General features: G+C 41.4%; 1 protein-coding gene across 1 annotated transcript in view; it reads left to right on the top strand.

Moving 5' to 3' along the window:
- Positions 1-21,910, top strand: part of EGFLAM (EGF like, fibronectin type III and laminin G domains) — a 107,310-nt gene that overhangs the window by 9,497 nt on the left and 75,903 nt on the right. The gene's annotated exons all lie outside the window — the stretch shown is intronic.

The following is a 21,910-nucleotide window of genomic DNA, read 5'->3' as shown; positions in this document are numbered from 1 at the left end:
AGGGTACTTCAGGGTGCATGTGGGTGTCAGCAACTCATTAAACAAACACCTATTTTCTGGCATTGTGATGCAACTGCAGAGGGCAGCTGCATGGTCCTAGGGAAAGCTTGCAGTTCCTTTAAAGAGTTGCTGCTAACTAGGCACTATGAGAGTGCCCCTGAATGTTCAAAAGCACCTTTTCCCCTTTGAATTCAAGGGACTACAGAGCCCTAGAAGTTTTAATAGCCTTAGTTTCTATTCCTCTAATCATTCTTGTTGCCCTTTTATATGCCTGGTTCTGTTGGTCTGAATCTTTTAAATGTGGTGCCCACAACTGGATACAAAGCCCAAGGTAAGGTCTGGCCAGTGCAGAATAAAGAGGAATCTTTACTTCATGTGATTTAGAAATTACTGCTTCTCTTGATGTACTGTAGCCTAAAATTACATTTACATTTTTGGGACTGTACTGCAAAGCTGACTGATACACAATTTGCAATCAGCTACTATTCACAAGAATTATTGCCAAGCCAGATATCCCTCATTCTATACCTGTGTGTTTAATTTCTGTTTTCCAAGTCAAGAACTTTCCATTTGTCTCTACTGAATGTTCATTTCTGTTATTTTCAGACTATGTCTCTTAATCGTTCATAACATTTTGAATGTTATTTCTATCTTCTAGGGTAGTAGCTCTTCCACCCAATGTTGTGTCTTCTGTCAATTTGATAAACACTGAGAAGTATTCCCTTCATTTCCTCCTCTTCCTGCTAATTAATAAAACTGTTGAAGAATACAGGGTCCAGGACTGAACCTCGTGACACCCCGTTCAGTACCAGTTTGATGAGGAGCTACTGATGATCACTCTTTAAATATGATTTTTGAGTTAGCTCTATATTGATTACATTGTCAAGCCATCCAGCACATAATTAACTAGTTTGCTAATCAGAATGTTATATGGGATGGGGTACTTTGTCAAAAGCTTTGCTGAAATTGAGATATATTACATCTACAGCATTTGCACAATCTACTGAAGAAGTAACCTGATTTAAGAGATTATTCTGGCAAGACCTATTTTTTACAATTCCATGCTAACCATTGGGAATCAGTTTTCTAGGCACTCAAAATCAATCTCTCTACTTTGCTGAAGAATCTATAGATCTTTAGATCATCCTTCCTCCACTATTTGAAGGTGGAGCTTCAAATATTTGCTTTCCTCCAGTCTTCTATTCATTCTCTAAGGTAGTACATAAAAGTTCTGCTAATTCCTTCCATAGCCTAGGATACCATTTTCTGGCCCTAGAGATTTAAACTCATTCAGAGAAATAGGTACTCCCTGACCAGATTTCTATCAGTCTCAGAGTTCACACTTCCCTGGTAGAGTGTTTACTTCATGTTGGAGAAGACTGAAGCAAAACAGGCTTTGCATACTTACACCATCTTCATTGATCAGCAACTTTGCTTTCATTTTGAACTTATCTGAAAAAGACCTTTATACTATTTGTACCATCATTGGCCAATCTCAGCTCATTCTGAACTTGTGTAATTCTGGTGGGATGGTATTCAAAGTCCTTTATAGATGTTGGACCAATCTGTAGTGTATGATTCCTTCAGCATTATTTTCTAATTGTTTATGGATAGAGCTTTTGCCCTTAATCTGGTTAAAACAGTACAGTATTTCCCAATCTTTGGTCCTCCATATTTCTCAGACAACATACTGTATGTATTATATTTTGCGTAATATTTCCAAATAATGTAAAAAAATTCCACTTCCTGATATATCTTAGTAGGATAAAAAATAATGGAGTTTTGCTAATAAAAGCTGGCCTCTCTCTTAGTGGCTGAGTTTACCCATCACACTAAGTTATGGTTTCCTTCAACTGTGGTTTGTTGGTAAGTTATAATTCATGCATAATCCTAAACAATAAACCATGGTTTACAAACCTTAGTGATTGGGTTTATACATTACCTAAGACAAAAACATGGTATATGGCTTGGTCACTTGAGGGACCGCCTGTCTCCCGTAGTATCTGCCTGGCTGATCCAATCTGGCAGGGTTGGCATGCTCCGGCTTCCTTTGATTAAACAAATGACATCTATTGGGACCCTGGAAGCATGCTGTCAGACTTATCAGGTAGACCAGACAGGTAACATGACCAGATAAGCTAATAAACTTTATTGTAAAGCGACATTAACAGAATCTTGCAGGTCTAAAAGTACAGTTCTTCTGCCATCACCTTTACAGCCCGAGAAACTTTGGAAGGGCCCTTCTGAGCCTCTTGTCCCATCCACTATCCAGCCGCAGGCTATGCTGTCTCTTATCTGACCGTTCCCTAAGCAGCATCTTTTTGCCCCGTCTCCCAAGGTCTTTCCCACATACCATTACACATGCCTTCTCTGTAGCAGTGTCTGCCCTCTGGAATGAGATTCCCCCTGAAATTTGAACAGCCCCCCCCCCCTGCAGGTGTTTCAAAGGGCCCTGAAGACCTGGCTTTTCACCCAGGCCTTTGGCGGGGGTGATTGAAGCCCCCTTTTCTTCTTTTTCTTTGTTCCCATCCAGTTTTGTCATTTCTCCTATCTTTATTCTTTTTCTATTTTTGTTTTTGTTGTTATTTCTTTGTTTGTAAATGGTTTTGACAATTTGTAAACCACCCAGAGTGGCTGGGAGTCGGGTGACATAAAAATGTAATAAATTGTTGTTATTATTATTAAAACCAAACTATAGATCAGTATGTGAATCCATGTCTGCTCCTTCTTATGTCATCTCCAAGTTTGCCACAAAAAGACTATTTATATATTTGCTGCTCTGCACCATTTCCCCCTCCCCCCCAACATACCCATCCAAACACATAGACCCACAAAACAAGTCAGCTTTGAAAGAGGGATAGAGAACAGAGATAATCTTGCTTCGGAACACAAGGTCTTGCAGTGTTCCTTTTCCTATGATCCATCAGGATTTAGATGACCCTAGCCAGTTTTTGGTTGATCTTGAAAAAAGCTCACCAAGATTGAAACTGATTAGTACTCAGATGGTTCAGCTCCATCTGCTAGACTGAAAAGAAAAAACAAAACCCAGAAGAAAACAATGAGAAACCACTTTTATATTGTTGCCGAGAAAAATGCATGGATATGTCAATGTAATCACCAGGAGTTAGAGGTGTCCACAGGTTATGGTCAAAACAGTTACGATGACAGCCACAATGGTGAGCTCGAAGCTCTGCCTGTTTATATATGCGTTGTGTGCATGACTCACATAAAAGACAGGCAGAGCTTTGATCACACCATCACAGCCAGCATCTGGACTTTTTTGACCATGACCTGCAGATACCTCTGTCACGAGTTAAGCCTGAGATAAAGAAGTCCTTTTTCTTTAAACAGGCAGGACTTAATCTGACCTTTGTATTCATGGCATAACTGTAATGGAGTTGAATACATGGAGAAGAATAGTTTCTATAGGTAGGATCTATGGCTGGGAAAAGAACCAGAATTCTGCATTAATCTCCTCTTTACCTTTTGGGATGGGCTTCCCCCTTATTTATGGGTTAGAGCAGGGCTCCTCAACCTTGGCAACTCTAAGCTGTGCAGACTTCAACTCCCAGAATTCCCCAGCCAGCTTTGCATTTCAGATGTTGGGGACCCAAATGCATTTTGGGGTGCATTTCAGATGTTGGGGACCCAAATCCATGATAGTCCTGAAGTGCGCAGAATCCTTTCAAATTTCAAAAAAGGGAGAACATGTAAATTTCTCACAGAGATATTTTCCTTTATACTCTGCATTTAACTTTGAAGCACTCCATGTATTGACTAAATTTTATTGCATATGGGTTTTCCATAATCAGCATTTGATATGGTTGCTCTTTTGCAGCTGGACCGTATCTCAGCTGAAGCCCTTTCAAGAGACAGACAGAAGAAAACGTTTAGAAGCTTCTGTGCAGACCTGTATTGCAACACTCCCAATTGTAGCAAGATTCAGAGAAGGCAAACTGGGTGTGTGTGTGTGTGTGTCAGTCTGCAGCTGTTTGCGATTTAAACCCCTGGTATCCTGTGCCAAAGCCCATTGCAATTGCGGTGTTGCAGGGAAGGCTTTTTGCTGAAAAACCTACTGTGGTTGCTGCAAACAGGCATCGTTCTAGGTAACATATAGCTCTGTTTTGGTCCTGCTGTTCATTAGATCTTGAGTAGTTAAAGATGAAAGGCCACTATGATCTCCTCTGACAAAAGAACAGGAGAGGCTGTGCTAGAAAGCTGAAAAGGAGCAAAGAGGTACTTTCTCAGAGACCCTGTAAATAAACACTGCGTAGGAAAGAGGCAAAAATGAGGCACTGATTTTTTTTAAACAAATCCTTTACATTCCTCTTAGATCTACTGCATATTACTTTTGAGCAGAAATTGTTGACTGTTCACCCCCTTCTCCTCTCCATCATTTATTCAGGCATCGAAAAGAGTGGCCAAGGCAATAAACAGGGTTTCTTCCCTCCCTCTTCTGTGCCTTTAATGCCAATAAACAAAGTGAACTTAATGCAAGAATTACAGCTGGAAAAGGTCACTACAAGGGACCAGTGGTCCATCTTGCCCCCTTTCAATGATGAGAAACGAACTAGAAGGGTCTTGAAGGGGTCAGGGATGAAACGACAGTCAACCTCACCTCAGTTCTTTCAAATCCGTTCTTTCGCTGAGAATCTTCCCAGCCTATACAGATCAATCTTGTATCCCCTATGAAAGATGTAACTGAGAGAGACATCTATTTCTGAAGCTGGGGTGGTGGTGGAATCAAGTGTAAAACTAAATGCCACAAATGCAGCTTGGTATAATTAAATACCATGATCAAAACCCCTTGTGGGTCCCATTCGAAACCTCTTGATGACCGTTGGACTCATTTGGAACATTTATTTATAGTCGCCTTTGAAATGCATTATGGATGAGAAAAAGAAAAGTCAAGCTCAATTTTGAAAAGGGCAGAATTAAACTATAGCTGTCAGGAATCTGGCTGTATCAATAAATGAAATAGACCAAAGTTCCCCAGAGACTTGGCTATTTCTATCTTATTCCTGCCATTTCTTTCTGTAATTGCTGGGAGTGTTCATTGCTTAATATTCATGGTTCTTCATCACGTTAGCTTTGTACTAGACTACCGTTATTCACTTTCATCCCAAGTCAGGTTGGATTGTTTGCCAAAATAGCTGAGCAACACAGCATTCACCATGTGCAATAATAATCATAATAATCATAATAATGAGGCTTAATCATGCTGTAATTGCAAGCAGGCAGCCAAGAGAGCACAGTTCCCTTTGGATGACTTTACCTGAATGCTAGTTTTACCTTGAAGCTCATTGCCATTTCTTCCCTAGCAAAATACTGTATTTTGAAAAAACAGGGTAGAATAAAGAAAATAAAATCTGTGTTAAAGTATGTCAGAAATAAAGGACAGACATCTCTGGAAGAGGGTCTTCCAATAGCTACTGTTAAGAAAGGATTGTAAAATTCAAAAGGCCTACAATCTGGCTTTGTCCAAATTGTACCTGCAAAAATTGAGAAAAGGATTTCCTTGTTACACTGGTGCTTTATTTTTTTTAAGCATAGGACCATTCAGAACAACAGGCAAAAGTGATAGAGTCTTTTCTATCAGACTGTTTTCTGTCCTGGATTTTCTGCCATGCAGCTCTAAGTTTCCCCAATAAGGCAGTAAGTTAAAAGTTAAAGAATACACATTCTCAGGTATTGTTCATGCCTCCTGATTTCCTTGGTCCTTGAATTGCTTTGCTTCATTAAGATTTCTAACTGTGTAGTTGCTACTCAGTCAGTTTAATTATTCTGTGGCTTATTTTAATATGATAATTTATTTTAATATGTGTGTTATTTGGCTGCTCCAAGGTTCCTTTAGATGATGCTGATACATTACTACCATTAATTATAGTGGAAACTGTACCAAAGGTATATTCTAACAATAACATAAATGGGAATTATTGGGGATTATGGAAAGCAAGGAGGTTGTTCAGTTTCTACCTCTCCTTTTTCTGGGTTTCTTTCCTAAATTCCTTTGTCCCAAGGGATTCCTCAGCGCAATCTAATGCCATTTCTATTCCTCATAGGAATTGATGTGGATGTAAGTATCCAGAATGTTGTGGGAGGGGGAAGCTACCAAGTTGAAATTCTACATGGAGTATATGGTGGACTTCATACTCCATCTGGAACTGCAACCTGTTAGCTTCCCCCTCCCCCAGTGTTCTGGTTATTTAAATATCCTACCAGGAAACTCAAAGGTTTGGATATTGGTTTCTGAAACTCTCATTATCCTAGTTTTTCCCAGCCTAGGAAATTTCTTCACCTCCTAGAATTTCCTAGCCAGCATGGCTACTGTTGAAAATTCTGGGTGTTGAAGCCTACACATTGGAAAGTTGACCTGGCTTGGAAACTGCATTAGCCTGATTTTACCTTAATATGCCCCCTCATAGATAATCTGAATAATTTTTGCTCCTTAGCAAAGCTTGGGCATGTTGATACCTGCTTCTTATTTTTCAGCCTGTCCTTATTGGCTCCATTTCTGTTGGTATGCAGGCACTGAATTTATTATTGGAGCGATTATTTAATTCATTCATTTACATTAATGAATACTGCTCTTAGAGTATATGCTTCTGTTCATGTTTTGCAACTGGTGTTGTTAGTGGTGCTACAGTCCAACATCTATGGAGATTGAGCAGGTGGAAAAGAAAGCAACTGTGATACCTTCTTGGAGGATGCAATTCTGAGTGCCACTTGACCTAGCCTGCATGCAGGAAAGTACAGTGGAGGATTCCATCCCATTGACAGCACTGAAGTTCAACTGCAAGTCTAGTTGACTTATAGAATGGGGGATGGGGAACCCACAGCTAGAACAGATGATCCAGGAAGCCAGTAAGGGCTTGCCTGGCTCTATTGCACTATTGTTCCAAATTTTGTTCCTCCCACCAACTCAGCATTGTCTGCAGCTAACCATGATAATATCAAAAAGACATAGTTGCACACTTGTTGTACCCCTTGTTTTACCTGCAGATGCTCATGCATTACCTAACTCCATAGCTTCCCCATCTTTATTCTTCTTTGCCCTATTTGTCTGTTTACTTTTAGTAGGTTCCAGATATTTACTCTTTCCAGCCATAAAATCAAACTTAGGCTGTAACCTGTATTAGCTCCTGGACTGACAGTAATTATGCCATGATTTAGTATCAAAATCCTACGCCAAAGCATGCCACAAATCTCTGCATGCTACAGCTTATTGGTTTCTCAGGTCTTTCAGATTATAGCACCTTAAAAACGTACGTACAATGACTAGTAATCAGGGTTTATGTGGGCTATAGTTCAAATATTTAGAGCAGTGTTTCTCAACCTTGGCAACTTTAAGATGCGTGGACTTCAACTCCCAGAATTCCCCAGCCAGCATGTTGCAAGGCTGCATATTCCGGCTCTACAGGAGGCTGAAGACAAAAAGTCCCTAAGCAAGTAAGTAATATCAGTGGATTCATTCCTGAACTAGGAGAGCCAATGTCTAAATTATCAGGAGCTTTTCTGAGCTTCAGATTGCATACTGGAAGTTATAAGGATGCTTGAGTTTCCCATTGTATCCCCTTCCAGAAAGTCAGGTTTTGTAATAAATTCTGCACTTCTGGCAGTGAGGGCTTCATTGTGGTGGAGCCATAGCATGGCAGGAGCATTTTATATAAAATCCAGAGAAAGATGTCACATTCGTAATGTAGGCTCTCTATGTTTCTCAACAGTTTAAAAGGTAATTTTCTTTTCCCTACAGTAAATCCATGGGCAACATTCTTTTATGATGACTTAATTAGAATTTAGTCAGGCTGCTGGGGCTAGATAAAATTGCTTTGTAGGCTGGGAAAGAATTACACCATTTCTACTGGGAAGGAAGGAAGGAAGGAAGGGAGGAAGGGAGGGAGGGAGGGAGGAAAAATGTCCCAAATCTTTAATTTCTTAATTTTATCCAGTTCATTATCTGACACTTTAGTTATATGGCATACTTTTTAATACATTTTTTACTTCTTACTACATTTTTCCACCAATTTCCTTGATGCTACATTTTGTTAAATTCCATCCCCATTTTCCCCGTTTCCACAACCATGTTTTATTTCCATCAAAATCCCCCTGCATTTTCTCCATTCCTTGATCTCTTTCACTGCATACGCTGCAACTTTTTTCTTCTCTGTACATATTATACGACTTCCTCTTATCTTCCTTTTTTGCAGCATTCTCTTCTATGCTTTCCTTCCTCCTCTAGTGCCTCTTTCTCCTGTTCACTTGATCATTCCATTTTCATGCTTCCTATGAGTGTTTGTGACATAAATCATTTTTGCTCTGTTCCAGGCAGCTTTCACACCCCCTTTTCCTTGTGTCTACTTTTCATTTGTTTCGTTAGATTAGTCTATCTTCTTATACTTTATATTCACAATACTGAGTACGCAACTCCAGCAGTTCCCATGGAGCCTTCATTGCTGTCTAGGTAGGCATGGAGGTCAGCAAACAGAATGGCCACCTCACAGCCAGGCTTGAGGAAGTCTGCGGTCTTGGACATGGGCATAATGTAGCCGATGTGAGGCTTGACCATTGTGGCTGTCCCCCAGTAAATCTTCAGCCCATGCTCTTTCAAGATGGCTTTCAATTTATCCTCTCCAAGAACCTGCAAATTCTGGATGATCAGGTGGTACTAATATGGTAGGTGATAACACCATGTTCCATGGTGCCACCGGATGCTGACTCACCACCAGGCTTGGAAGTCTCATGCCCCGCTGGTCTGGGGAGCGTCCCTGCCAGCCGTGCTCTGCCCATTACATCAGCTTCCGCACATTCGGTGCTCTCTGTACTTTATACAGGACCTTGTACGTTCTCTTTGTGGAGTCATTCTACCTTTATTCTCATTTCTTTTGTTATTTATTTATTTATTTTTCCTTGTCTTTGATGTCCATTTTTCCCAAGATCCATTCTTGATATTACCAAATAATGGTGTATCCCCCATGCGGAACCTCTTGTCACCCTTGTATCCTTCACTAGTTTTATCAGTCCTTATAATCCATCAAATTAATCAAGGTTTTAGATTTTGATTCCTTTATCATGCATACTTATGAACAGACTTAGGCTTAAACCACATATTTGAAGCAGATTTTTTTCCCCTAAGCAGATATTCGGCAAACAGCCATTCACATTTATTCTTGGATCTCCAAATGCCCAATCACTTTTATACTTTCTCCTTTCCTTCATTACATTGCATAATTTTCTCCAAAACTCATTCCTGGTTCTTCTGTTATTTCCATTCTCTGAAAATATGTAATAGTCACCAATCTCTGAATTACCACTTTCATACACAACTGCAACAATCTAAATAATACCAGTTATTATACCTTCACTTCCCATGCATATATTCAACAAGCCCCAAACCACATTCATTTAGATCTATTACATCTTTCTCCGTTCTTAATTTCACAACCACACAATGTATCTATTTATCTTTCATTCATTTCATTTGTTAATGCATGCTCTTCACCATTTACTTTTCTTACATTCCAAGTTGCCATCTTCAACATTGCAATGATAGGTCTGATTGCACCAGGTAGGTCTGTAAATATTGACCTCTGCTGCCCATCTTGGCTTTGGCCAATTAAGGCTTCGACACAATGCTTTTTAGTAAGATAAGGAAGGAGTAGACAAGATTATCAGCCTTAGTTGCACCTTTGCCTTATGCAGCATTCTCTATATTGCTCAGTTTGGGCAGATTTTGGCCAGCATGTTTTAAGTTCATCCAGAGCCTAATTTTTCCTCCAAGCTGTTTATGCTATTCGGTGCAAGCTAAGATCTCTCATTTAGAGTCTACTTGTAAGCCAATGTATTGTTGTCATTCTTCCTCCAATTAGTGTATGTGCACTGACACAATAAAAATACTTTAAAAAAATCAGAAATAGAAATAAACTGAAATGCACAGATTATCCATAAGCCAAAATCAAACAAACTACATTATAGCATAGCATAATTTTGAAATAATTGTTGATTAATAAATAAGAAAAACAGGGAAACCAGCTAAAGATTGCTAAACTCTGTCTATATGCACCACAGGAAGACAATACAGTTTGTAAAATGAAGTTCAAGTTCTAATCATGTTTTTTTTTAAGATAAAACATTTTTAAAACTTAAAAATCCTAGCACCTGTTTGAGAAATCTCCTGCTATCTTTTGTATTTTAGGAACACTAGGAACTCTAGGGATTAATATTGCCTCAAAACAAAAACCCACAGTGGATGTTCAGTGTCTTTTTTTCAAATTCAAGAAAAAATGATACACCAAAGATATATAACCAAGATGTTTATAGTAAAACAGCTGGAATTCAATTATCTCTTTTACTGAAAACTTACCAGCAATGTTGTTGGATAAAGATGCATATATAAACCCAAAGGAGTCATGGCGAAAGCTCTAGGAATTTAGCTAATATGACAGAGAAGACAGCAGTGGCAAGCCACAGAATTCAATTATTTGACTAAGATACGGGTAGTCTTTGCTTAACAACCATTCGCTTAGTGATGGTTTGGATTTATGACGGTGCTGAGAAAACTGACTTATGACTGGAACTCACACTTATGACTGGAACTCACACTTATGACTGTCACAGTGTCACTGCAGTCACGTGATCACGACTTGAGCATTTGGGAACCGGTTCACATTTATGACCGTCACAGCATCCCATGGTCATGTGATCGCCATTTTCGACCTTTCCAGGTGGCTTCTGGCAAGCAAAATCAATGGGGAACTACACAATTTGCTTAATGACTACATAGTTCACTTAATACCCATGGTGATTTGCTTAACAACTGCTGCAAAAAAGGTCATAAAATCAGGTTGGATTCACTTAATGAGCGCTTTGCTTAGCCACTGAAATTCCAGTCCCAACTAGAGTTGTTAAGCAAGGATTACCTGTACTCTGTTTTATATGTTTGATTTGCTTTTGTTCTCAGTGGCTGTCACACAGAGATATTTTCTGGATTTAAAATGGAGTTAGACTGTTCTCCCCAAGCCTTATGACACTGAAAACTTCTACTATAGAACCTTTCCAACGATAGCAATATAATTAAAGGACTAAAACTTGTATGAAAGCATATGCTGCCTATTTTGTGTTGCACATTTTCTAGCTGCACACAGAATGAAATTACCCAATCTTCTTTCCAAGTCAGCAGTTTCACCCTGTCTGGTCGCCATCATCTTTGCAATAGCTGGCTCTGAGACACCTTGGTGGGCGTGGGGGGCAGAGGTTCTCTTACTTAACTGCGACTGGATTGAGACAGTGCAGACTTCACAAATGAGAGGAAAATGTCACCTTTCCTCCCCCTCCCCCCATATGTTGGCCTCTTCCCTTTTTTCCCCCTCTGTTCTCCTTGCCATCTTTGTCTCATCTGGTTGTTCCTTTAATCCAGCTCGCTGTGGGGATATCACAGGAGCATTTAGGGTTAGAAATGTGAAAAGCACTTCAGAGCCTAGTGGAATCAGTGGCTGGGTTTGCATATGATACTAAGCCATGGTTAGCACAATCATGGTTTGAATAAACCACAGGAGGCTATATTCAGAAAACCTACTGCACTATAAACCATGGTTTGTGAACTACAATGGATACTTGCAACAACATTTAGTTTTGGTGCAACAAATCTAAAAGTGTTGCATAAATGAAATGAGTCAGCCAACTAGTTTGTTTGCAAGCTTCCCTTCTCTCTTTCTCTCTCTCATATTTCCAAAGGCTTTCCCATGACTCAGTGGATTTTTCTCCAGATTTAAGAATGAATGCCTCCATTTTTTTTTTACTTTCAGGAGTGCATTTGAAATATAGGTATACTGCTCTGACTTGTTTAAATTTTAGAATCTAAGGTGAGGCATTTTTTTAAAAAAAATAAACCATATGGGTTGTTCCCCATATTTCTAAATTGCATAATTTGGAACTTTATTATTAATAAAAATTGCAATTTCATAACTATTTCTGGGAATAATGTTAATGGTTTTCCTACTAACAGATTAAGGTGCTATTGTATCTAATCATTTTGGCCGGGTGCAGAGGTTGAATTCAACTGCCCCCTTTTCGAATGTTAATTATTGCACCTGGGGGGAGGAACCTGCCCGGACTTGTTTCAGTTCCTCTTTTCTTTTTCTGCCGGCATGTAGCAAGCCAGGTAGCTCTCAATGAGAGCTAAGTCCTTCAAATACGTTTTGCTTTTGTTTTGCTTTCTGCAAATAAATTATTTTTATAGAAATGCCTGGTGTGTGTGACTTTTCTGATCTCTCCTGGGCTAAAGGCTTTCCCAGCAATCTGCCAACAAATAAGTCCCTTTGAATGTCCAGTTAGACAGTTACAAGATTTACATTGATCATTCTGGTACGCTCACTTTTAGGTATTGAGTGATCAAGGTTTTCAAGGTTGCTCCGAGAAGATTCTCAGTGAAAAAGTCCTTTAAGTCAGCTGCTCATTTTTCATGGTGGCTACTTTAAAATCTGTTTCTGATATTGGACCTAATTTGGATAAAATGCCTATTTGTATTTATTTATTTTTTGTATCATCTTGCTGGTGTTGACACCTAGGATAGATAGATTTAGCCTTCCCCAAAATGATTATTTCAGAAACCACTGACTATGACTAATAATTGAAGATGGTTATTTATTTATTTATCTAATTTATCCCTGCCCATCTCCTCCCATCAGGGGACTCTGGGATATAACCTTTGAAATCCCTGAAAGAAAGTCATAGCTTGTTTTCTCTCAGGGAATGAAATAATGGTTTTAAATCACAGGAAGGTAGATTCTGAGGAAATGTTAAAAAACAAATAAAAATTCTAAACAGTATTAGCATGTTAACAGTGGAACCAGCTACTCAGAGAGGTGTTGAACTTTGGGTGGCCTTACACATTTGGTTAATAAATAAATATTGGAAGTATTCAAACAGAAACTCAACAGCTAACTTTCTAGGATGTTTGAATTTGGATTCCCACACCGAGCAACAGATTGGACTGGAGGATCTAAATACCTCCTTCCAGCTATTTGATTCTATGATTCATTATTCTTACCCAAACATCTGGAGGGACCCTCACTGAAGTAGGCTACTGTAGAGTTAGGCAGAGTAACAGGGAATAGGAGACCATTGTCTGGAAAGAAGGATGCATGGCTGTCCTTTTTAGCAGACCCCAGGAATGTGTAGATCTTTCTACCTGAGGGATATTTCTCTTCTGGCTTCTGGTCAGAGCTGCAGCTCAGTTGTTTTGGCCTTGAGTGCTATATCTCAGTCATGCCAGATCAATGCTGGGGACCACCAATGGGATATATGCACTCATGTACACTTCATATTACACATGAACCCATTCACATCCTTCTTTACTATAGACTTGCTGGAACATGGAGCTCTCATTTTCTCCATACCAGCAATCATGCTGCAAATCACTACTTTTTCAGGGGGCTGCTGGAGGGGTGGGAGGATTAGGCCCCTCCCCATACAGTGATTCTGATGGCGCTCCATTCCTCAGTATGAAAGCACCACTGACTGTGTGGCAGTTTGCGATTCAGATGATTGGCAGATTGCAGGAGGTGCATATTGTTCACACAATGGATTGTACAGAAGACCATTATGGCCTGTGGGGTTGCCCACGTTGCTTGAAATGAATACTTTTTTCCCAGTGTGAATTAATGTAACATTTGCATAAGATCTTGTGAAGTTTGAATCCGACCAAGCAGTTGTGTTTTCTTTGTCCTTCTCCCAAATAATACTTCCATGTCTATTAGTGCTTCTCTCCCAAGTCTTCCATTTCAGAAAACAGTCCAATGAATTGTTCAGACATCCTGAATGACATTTCTCTGTTTGCTTTTTCTAACCTCCTAACATCTTGTTGCTGATCAATACTGGCAAGTATTTTATGCTGTTAAGTTTTGTGCTTAGCTGCAGATCAAATGTTTGTGGAAACGACAAGAGGAAACCTGATGGAAGCTTGTCTCACATTTTCTGAAATGACCTTTAAGATAACTTCCTTTTACCTGGCATTTTTGTTAGAATTGGCTGAAAAGCCCTCTATTTTGTAGCTTTCCACCTCCATCACAACAGATAAGGTCAGCAATATCATTAGCGTGCACAAAATAAAAGCTGATGTGCATTTGTAGGCACATAAATGCACGCACAAATCTTCTTATTTGGAAAATTGTTGTCGTACCCTGATTGCATACGCCTTGGTTTAAGTTCCTTTAGAGAATATATGCATCTTTCACTTACCTTTTTTGTTCAGGAAGAAATGATAGAAAGTCTTCCAATTTAACAGGAAGTTCTGCTCTTGATGCTTTAATTCCAGGATATACCAGGGAACAAGGATGTTCTGGAATACCTAGTAAACGTTTTAGAGATGGCCCCCAAGGTCAAATTTGTAATGAGATTTGCTAGAGAAATCTTTATGCTGAATTCAGAGGAGAACTGGATCCTTTACTTTTATACTGGAAAACACACTAAGTTGATCTGGAGAGGGAAGTAAGTTTTATACACACAGTCTGCACTTGAATAGGTTACCCAAATATCACCTATCCATGCAAAATTCAGTCCATGTAAGCCAATGCCATGCAGTTGATTCCCCTGGTAATCAACCACATAATTTTGTACTAAGCGTATTAGATTTAGATATGAGACGAAGCTCTCTGGGTGACTGAGCCAATTGCAATTTCTCTGCTCAGTCTACCATACAGAGTTTTAAGGATAAATTTGAGGAAAATACTATGTCATCTTAATCTCTAGAGGAAATGTGGATGCAACATTTTTGTTTGTTTGTATCCTTCTACTCATTATGATGATGGCAGAAAACAAGCAAGCATGCATTTCATTCTACAGGATTGGCTGGATCTGGTGAGAGATGTCACTGAATCCATCTCACCAAGGTTATATAAAGGAAATATATTCTCTTTGTGGTTTTAATGTTTTCTTAATTTATTGTTTTAAAAAGGAACTGTTTTCCTTTTTTGCGTATGAATTTGCCACGGTTGATAAAAACAAGCATGTGTTGACCAGCGAAACTATTAGTGAGCTACTTTAGGTATAAAACACCGGATGGAGCAGTCAGTCCCTTGAACAGGTGACGTGCACAGCTTTAGTCTTCCTCCTAGGTGGAAAAGAGAGGACAAGCTCCACTGATTCTGTACTAGTGGAGCGTATAAAAAGCTTGCAGGTACTACCCAGTTTTTTTCCCCTTTCATATTAATAATTTCTTTGAGGATCTTGGCAAGGATAACTAGTAATTAACCAAGAAGATATATTAACTTCAACACAGGTGCCCTAAGATGAAATATAACATCACAGGTAAGCATCCATGGCAATGATTAATTAATTACCACTGGGCAACTGAATCAAATAGAAGGGTAACTTCTATCTGGATAAGCTATTCTAATAAGCGTAATTGATGTATAGGACTAAAAGGCTGATAGGACGCCTATGAGATGGTAAGGATTAACACAGGTCTGAAACAAAGCTGTACAAAAGCTCGGCTGTTGTCATCCGAGAATCCCTAGTGGCCGTCAGGGGCCCTGCTCCACAAATGGCTGGGTGTGAGACCCTATTCTTCAAGCTGGGTTCTCGAGAACAGTTGGGAGTTCTGCTACTGTACCAGCCTCCCTGCTGCGTAGCGACCTCCCTGCCGGAGCTTCTGGAGTTCGTCTCAGGTTTGGCAGTGGAGTTCCCCAGGCTTATGGTGTTGGGGAACTTCAATTTGCCCTCCTTGGGGTGGGCCTCGGAAGCAGCCCGGGAGTTCATGGCTACCATGGCAGCCATGGGCCTGTTCTACATTATTCAGGACCCAACTAGAGACAGCGGCCTCACCCCGAACCTAGTTTTCTTGTCGGAGCAGTGGCAAGATGATCTGAGGGGAGAATTACAGCTTTCCCCTTTGTCATGGTCGGATCATGCCCTGGTGGCCTTGACATTCTCTCGTGCTGCCCCCCTCCGCAGGGAGGCAGGACCCCTTTGATTGGTCTGCCCCCGGCGACTGATGGACCCGGCTGGGTTTCAGAGGGAGCTGGGGTTATACCCGAGTCTCTCCTGCACGGTCCAGCGGAGGCCCTGGCTGCTGCCTGGAAGAGGGTTGCAGCCGGAGCCTTCGACAGGATCGCACCTGTGCAGCCTCTCTTGCCCACTCAAACCTGGCACTCCCTGTGGTTTACGGAGGAGCTCAGGGTTTTGAAGAGGGTTAAGAGATACCTAGAGCACCGCTGAAGGAAGACAAAAGCTGAACCCGACCGAACACGAGCTAGAGCCGTGATTAAGGCCTACCTTGTGGCGGTAAGAGCGGCGAAGTGCCAGTACTTCTCCGCTCTTATTGCATCCGCAGATTGCCGCCTGGCAGCCCTTTTTAAGATTACCAAATCCCTTTTAGGGAAAGGGGAGTCAGACTTCCATCTACAGGGCCATGCAGAGGAATTTTCGTGGCACCTGCAGGATAAAATCACTTGGATCCAGACTGAGTTAGACTCCAAGCGTGAGACAGAATCTGAGGAGATACCCAGGGAACGTACTTACCAGGTTATCTGGGATCAGTTTGATCCTGTTGAACCCAAGGAAGTGGACAGGATCCTTCAGACTATAAATGCTACCACGTGCCAGTTAGATCCATTCCCCTCCTGGCTGGTGAAAGCAGCACGGGAGGTGACATGTGGCTGGGTCCAGGTGATGGTAAACACATCCTTGAGAGAGGGGGTGTTCCCAGCAGCCTTTAAGGAAGTGCTGGTGTGCTCCCTCCTCAAGAAACCATCACTGGACCCTACTATACTGGACAATTTTTGCCCAGTCTCCTACCTCCCCTTTTTGGGGAAGGTGGTTGAGAAAGTGGTGGCTTTGCAGCTCCAGAGGATTCTGGATGAAATGGATTATCTAGACCCCTTTCAGTCAGGTTTCAGGCCCGGTTATGGGATGGAAACGGCATTGGTCACACTTATGGATGACCTCTGGCGGGAGCGAGATGGAGGCAGTGCATCCATCCTTGCTCTTCTTGACCTCTCAGCGGCTTTCAATACCATCAACCATGGTATCCTTCTGGACTGACTTAGGGAGTTGGGGGTGGGCGGCGTAGTTCTGTGCTGGTTCACCTCGTTCCTCCAGGGTCGGTCCCAGTCGGTGTTGATAGGGAGAGAGAGATCCAGCCCGCGGCCCCTCCTTTGTTGGGTGCCGCAGGGTTCGGTACTCTCTCCGCTCCTTTTTAACATCTACATGAAACCACTGGGCGAGATCATCCATCACTACGGGGTGAGGTATCATCAATATGCAGATGATACCCAATTATACATCTCCATCGCGGGTGAAGTAAGTGATGCTGTGGCCACCCTTTCCGAGTGCCTGGGGACTGTGGGGGCCTGGATGGGGAACAACAGATTGCGGCTGAACCTGGGGAAGACGGAGTGGCTGTGGATTAATGGCTCCTCAATTTCTGGGAAATTGTCATCTTTAGTTCTGGATGGGGTTGCACTGCCCCAGACAGACCCGGTGTGTAACTTGGGGGTCCTCCTGGACTCATGGCTCCTGCTCGAAGAGCAGGTGGCAACCGTGGCTAGGAGGGCCTTTGTGCAACTTCGTGTTGTGCGCCAGTTACCCCCCTTCCTGGAGCGAGAGTCCCTTCGAACAGTCACTCATGCCCTGGTTATCTCCCATATAGACTACTGCAATGCGCTCTACATGGGGCTACCCTTGAAGAGTATCCAGAAGCTACAGCTGGTGCAAAACGCAGCTGCGTGGGCAATCTTGGGTCTCCCAAGATCAACACATGTCACTCCTTTGCTCCGCGAGCTGCATTGGTTGCCAGTATGCTGCTGGGTCCAATTCAAGGTGTTGGTTATCATCTTTAAAGCCCTGCATGGCACAGGTCCAGGCTACCTAAGGGACCGTCTCCTCCCCATCACATCAGCCCGTCCCACCTGGTCATGTAGAGAGGGCATGCTACGGACCCCGTCTGCAAGAGGTCCATCTGGCGGGGTCCAGGAGGCGGGCCTTCTCTGCAATAGCACCCGCCCTTTGGAATATCCTTCTCCTGGACTTTAGGAAACAGCTAAAGACCTGGTTTTGTAAGTACGCCTGTGGCGGGAGGGAGAGTAGCCATTTCTGGGATGGTTAGTTTCTTAGAAGGACCCAGTTCTGCCTGCAAATCATAAAGAACTTTTAACCATCAAGGTTTTTATTATATTTATTGTATCTGTATTATAGGGTTTTATAGTTTTATATTTTTATCTATTTTTTATTGTAAATCGCCCAGAGTCCCTTTTGGGAGATGGGCGGTGATACATTTGATTAATAAAATAAATAAAATAAAAAGATTTTCAAAATCTTAGATTCCAACAGAAGAATAAGCACGTAGGGTAAGAATACACTGAGGTCTTGGCCAGCCCAGATGAGTTCTCCTCTATATATTCTTTGATCCCAATGGCTCTTAGGACCTTAGCTAAAACAATTGTGGTGTGGAGGTCTCAGGAAACTGATATAATTACAGTTATCAATATATAAGAGTAAATAGCCTATTTTACTGAGTGGGTTAAATTTATGGTCAATAATTGGTTTTTTGATTATGTGTCAAGTCGGTGTCAATTCTTAGTGATCATATTGATAGATTTTCTCTAGGATGATGATGATTGACAGATATGATTTTTTTTAAGGATTTTGTGTTAGCTGCTTGACTACAGTACTTTCGTATTCATTGGCCAGGACTTTAGAAGCCAAGAATCTGACAAGTTTACCTGACAGTTGGGAAATGCTCATGCTAAATGCTTATCACTAGACATTGCAAAACACTGTTGTCACTGGTAGCTCCCTTGACAGGAGCAGCAGTGAAATTGTGGCATCAGGTCATGGACCATTGTAGTCAAGTTTTTCTTCAGTCCCTCTGCCTCACAGTTGGAAGCTGTGTGTTTCCCATCTGCTTGCATGTTGCTTCTGACCTTTGTCTGTCAATTGGAGGAACAGCTTCCTGCCAGCTGCCTCCTGTTCCCCTTATGTTCTTGAGTGGCTGACAAAGTGAGAGAGACAATTTTCAGTTCACTGTGGGTGAGAGGAGCCTGGAGGGGAAATAGTGTGGTTTGGATGGCTTGTGTCCCCAACAGGCTGTTTTGTGGTACTAGATCTCCATAAATGAAAACGCTTGTAGTTGGGTTCACACTTTGCACTAAGCCCTCAGTATGCTTTGTTCGGTTTTGGTTTAGTATATTGTATGAATCCAGCCACTGTTTTGAAAACCTATGATTTATGTGATGTGTAATCACAGCCACTGCTGTTTATTCCTAAAAAATCACAGTAAAAGCAGATTATGGCTTAGTGCAATTTGTAATCCAGCATGAGGTTGCAGTACTATATGGACACGTTTCTCAGCATAGCAGAAATCAGTGAGGTTTATTTGTGAGTTGTCACATATAGGGCTGCAGTGATACTGTTTAAAATCCAAGATGAAAATTTAGTGTGAGTTTCCCAATCTTTGTTTGGTAATTCTATTGTTGTTGTTTGTACCTTTCAGAGAGTTTCCAGTACTAGTGATTTGGGAACAGGAGACATTGTTTTGCAGTAGTCCATTCCTATATCTCAGGTAGATTTTGGAGCTGTGATATGATATCCTTTATGGATCCATCCTGTCCCCAATGCATTTCAATATCTATATGAAATTTTGGTGAGATCCTCAGAGATTTGGAGCTAAGTGCTAGGAATATGTTGATGACACCAAAATCTATTTTTTGTAGCATTTTCTGGTAACCACATGGCTCCTCTGAAATATCCCCCTGCAATTGATAATTGGTTGGATGAAGGATAATATTATCTTTAGTTGATAAGCCAACTTTGTCCCTTCCAAGAAGAGAATACATTGATCTTAAACTGTGGCTCTTGTACTTGTAACCTTGAGGCTTGGCTATTTATTTTATTTATTTTTATTTATTTTTTTTCTATCCTGCCCTTATTATTTTTATAAATAACTCAAGGTGGTGAACATGCCTAATACTCCTTCCTCCTCCTATTTTCCCCACAACAACAACCCTGGGAGGTGGGTTGGGCTGAGAGAGAGGGACTGGCCCAAAGTCACTCAGCTGGCTTTCAGGCCTAAGGCAGGACTAGAACTCTCCTACTACGGCTGATTGGCTCTTGGGCTGAGAGAGAGGGACTGGCCCAAGGTCGCCCGGCCGGCTTTCAGGCCCAAGGCGGGACTAGAACTCTCCTATTACACCTGATTGGCTCTTGGGCTGAGAGAGAGGAACTGGCCCAAGGTCACCCAGCCGGCTTTCAGGCCTAAGGCGGGACTTGAACTCTCCTGCTATGCCTGATTGGCTCTTGGGCTGAGAGAGTGACTGGCCCAAGGTCACCCAGCCAGCTTTCAGGCCTAAGGCGGGACTAGAACTCTCCTACTACGCCTGATTGGCTCTTGGGCTGAGAGAGTGACTGGCCCAAGGTCACTCAGCCAGCTTTCAGGCCTAAGGCAGGACTAGAACTCACGGACTCCTGGTGTCTAGCCTGGTGCCTTAACCACTTGACTTTCTTTCTCTACGGTCCAGAAATTTCAGATGAAGCAAAACTCATCAGAGAAATTGGGCTTGGGAAAAACTCAGACAGATCACATTACATGTGCACTAAGCTAACTGCATTTTATTGGCTGCCAGTTGATTTTGGGAGAAGTGCAAAGTACTGGTTTTTAACTTTTGAAGTCTTATTATGCTCTGGGTATTTGAGAGAATGCTTCTACCTATATGATTAGCGGTGTCATTGAGGTCATCAGGATAAGTTTGCCTACAGTTACTGGAGGCCCATCTTGCGGTCACTCATAGTTGAGCCTCTGGATAGCTGGCCCAGGTCTCTGGAATGTAGTCCCTACTGATTTGAGGAACTGACCTCTTTGTTAGCTATGAAAACACCTTAAAAAAAACAGGCCTTTTCCTGCTGTTAATTATTTTAACAGTTGCTTTTAAATGTTGATTTTAATATCTCTAGTTTTAATAGTGGTTTTATGTGCTATTGTAATCTGGGAGAAACTTCCAATGGTTGGCTAAGGAACAATGCATCCATTACATTAAGTCAGGGCTTGATTATCCATGTTCTGTTGAATTAACCACCATTGGCTAGATTTACAAAATATGTTGAACCTGAACCAAATACTCCACATTTTAACTTTGTATGATGCATGAATCCAAGCAGTCTTAGTCAACACTATGGTAATCAAAACCTCTGTTACTATTCACAAATGAAAGGTTCTCTCTCTGAATTAAAAAGGCATTTGTGCTGGTGATTTTTGCATGGAGTAAGTCAGTAGGCATTGGGGGGCATTGAACGATCAGTTACTGACAGGTACTGAGGAAGCTGACCTGTCTAGATGCAAATTCTTAGAAGTCCTCTGGGATTGATAACATTTCAGGGAAATGTCTGGAACAATTATGTTGTCTCATAACCCTTTTGAGAAGGCCTAAACAGGAATGGCATGACAGTCCTTCTCATACTGATGTTTTGGGGCATGGCAAGTATTTCAGTTCTATGCACATAGAGATGAACCGATAAAGTGGTAGGACATTATTCTGCTTATTCCTTACACATCTGCCACTTCCCATTTCTTTACAAAGGCAGTGCGGATTTACATACTGAGGAACTTTAAAAGTCAGTCCAGAGAGCATATTGACAGAATGAACCAGATTGCCCACAGCAATTTTGAGCTCTTAGCTTTGCCTCAGTGGTCTTACATTGTAGTGCCTCATAGAGAGGGATGACTAGTCTGAGAATAAATCCCAGCTGAAGAGTTTGCCTCTGAGAAAGCAGAACATTTTGAGTTTCCACTGGGTCCCATTGAGTTCCTCCAGATAAAAAGGGGAGTAGAATTTCAACTAAGGGTCAAGTAAGTATGTCATATACATAATCACATCTATTTTTCAGTCACTGCAATTGTGGCTAGTAAGTTTCTGGGCACAAT

This window comes from Candoia aspera, chromosome 2 (assembly GCF_035149785.1).
Source record: "Candoia aspera isolate rCanAsp1 chromosome 2, rCanAsp1.hap2, whole genome shotgun sequence".
Lineage (NCBI taxonomy): Eukaryota > Metazoa > Chordata > Lepidosauria > Squamata > Boidae > Candoia > Candoia aspera.
Note: the sequence above shows the minus strand (reverse complement) of the source record. Positions and strands in the feature narration are given on the sequence as shown.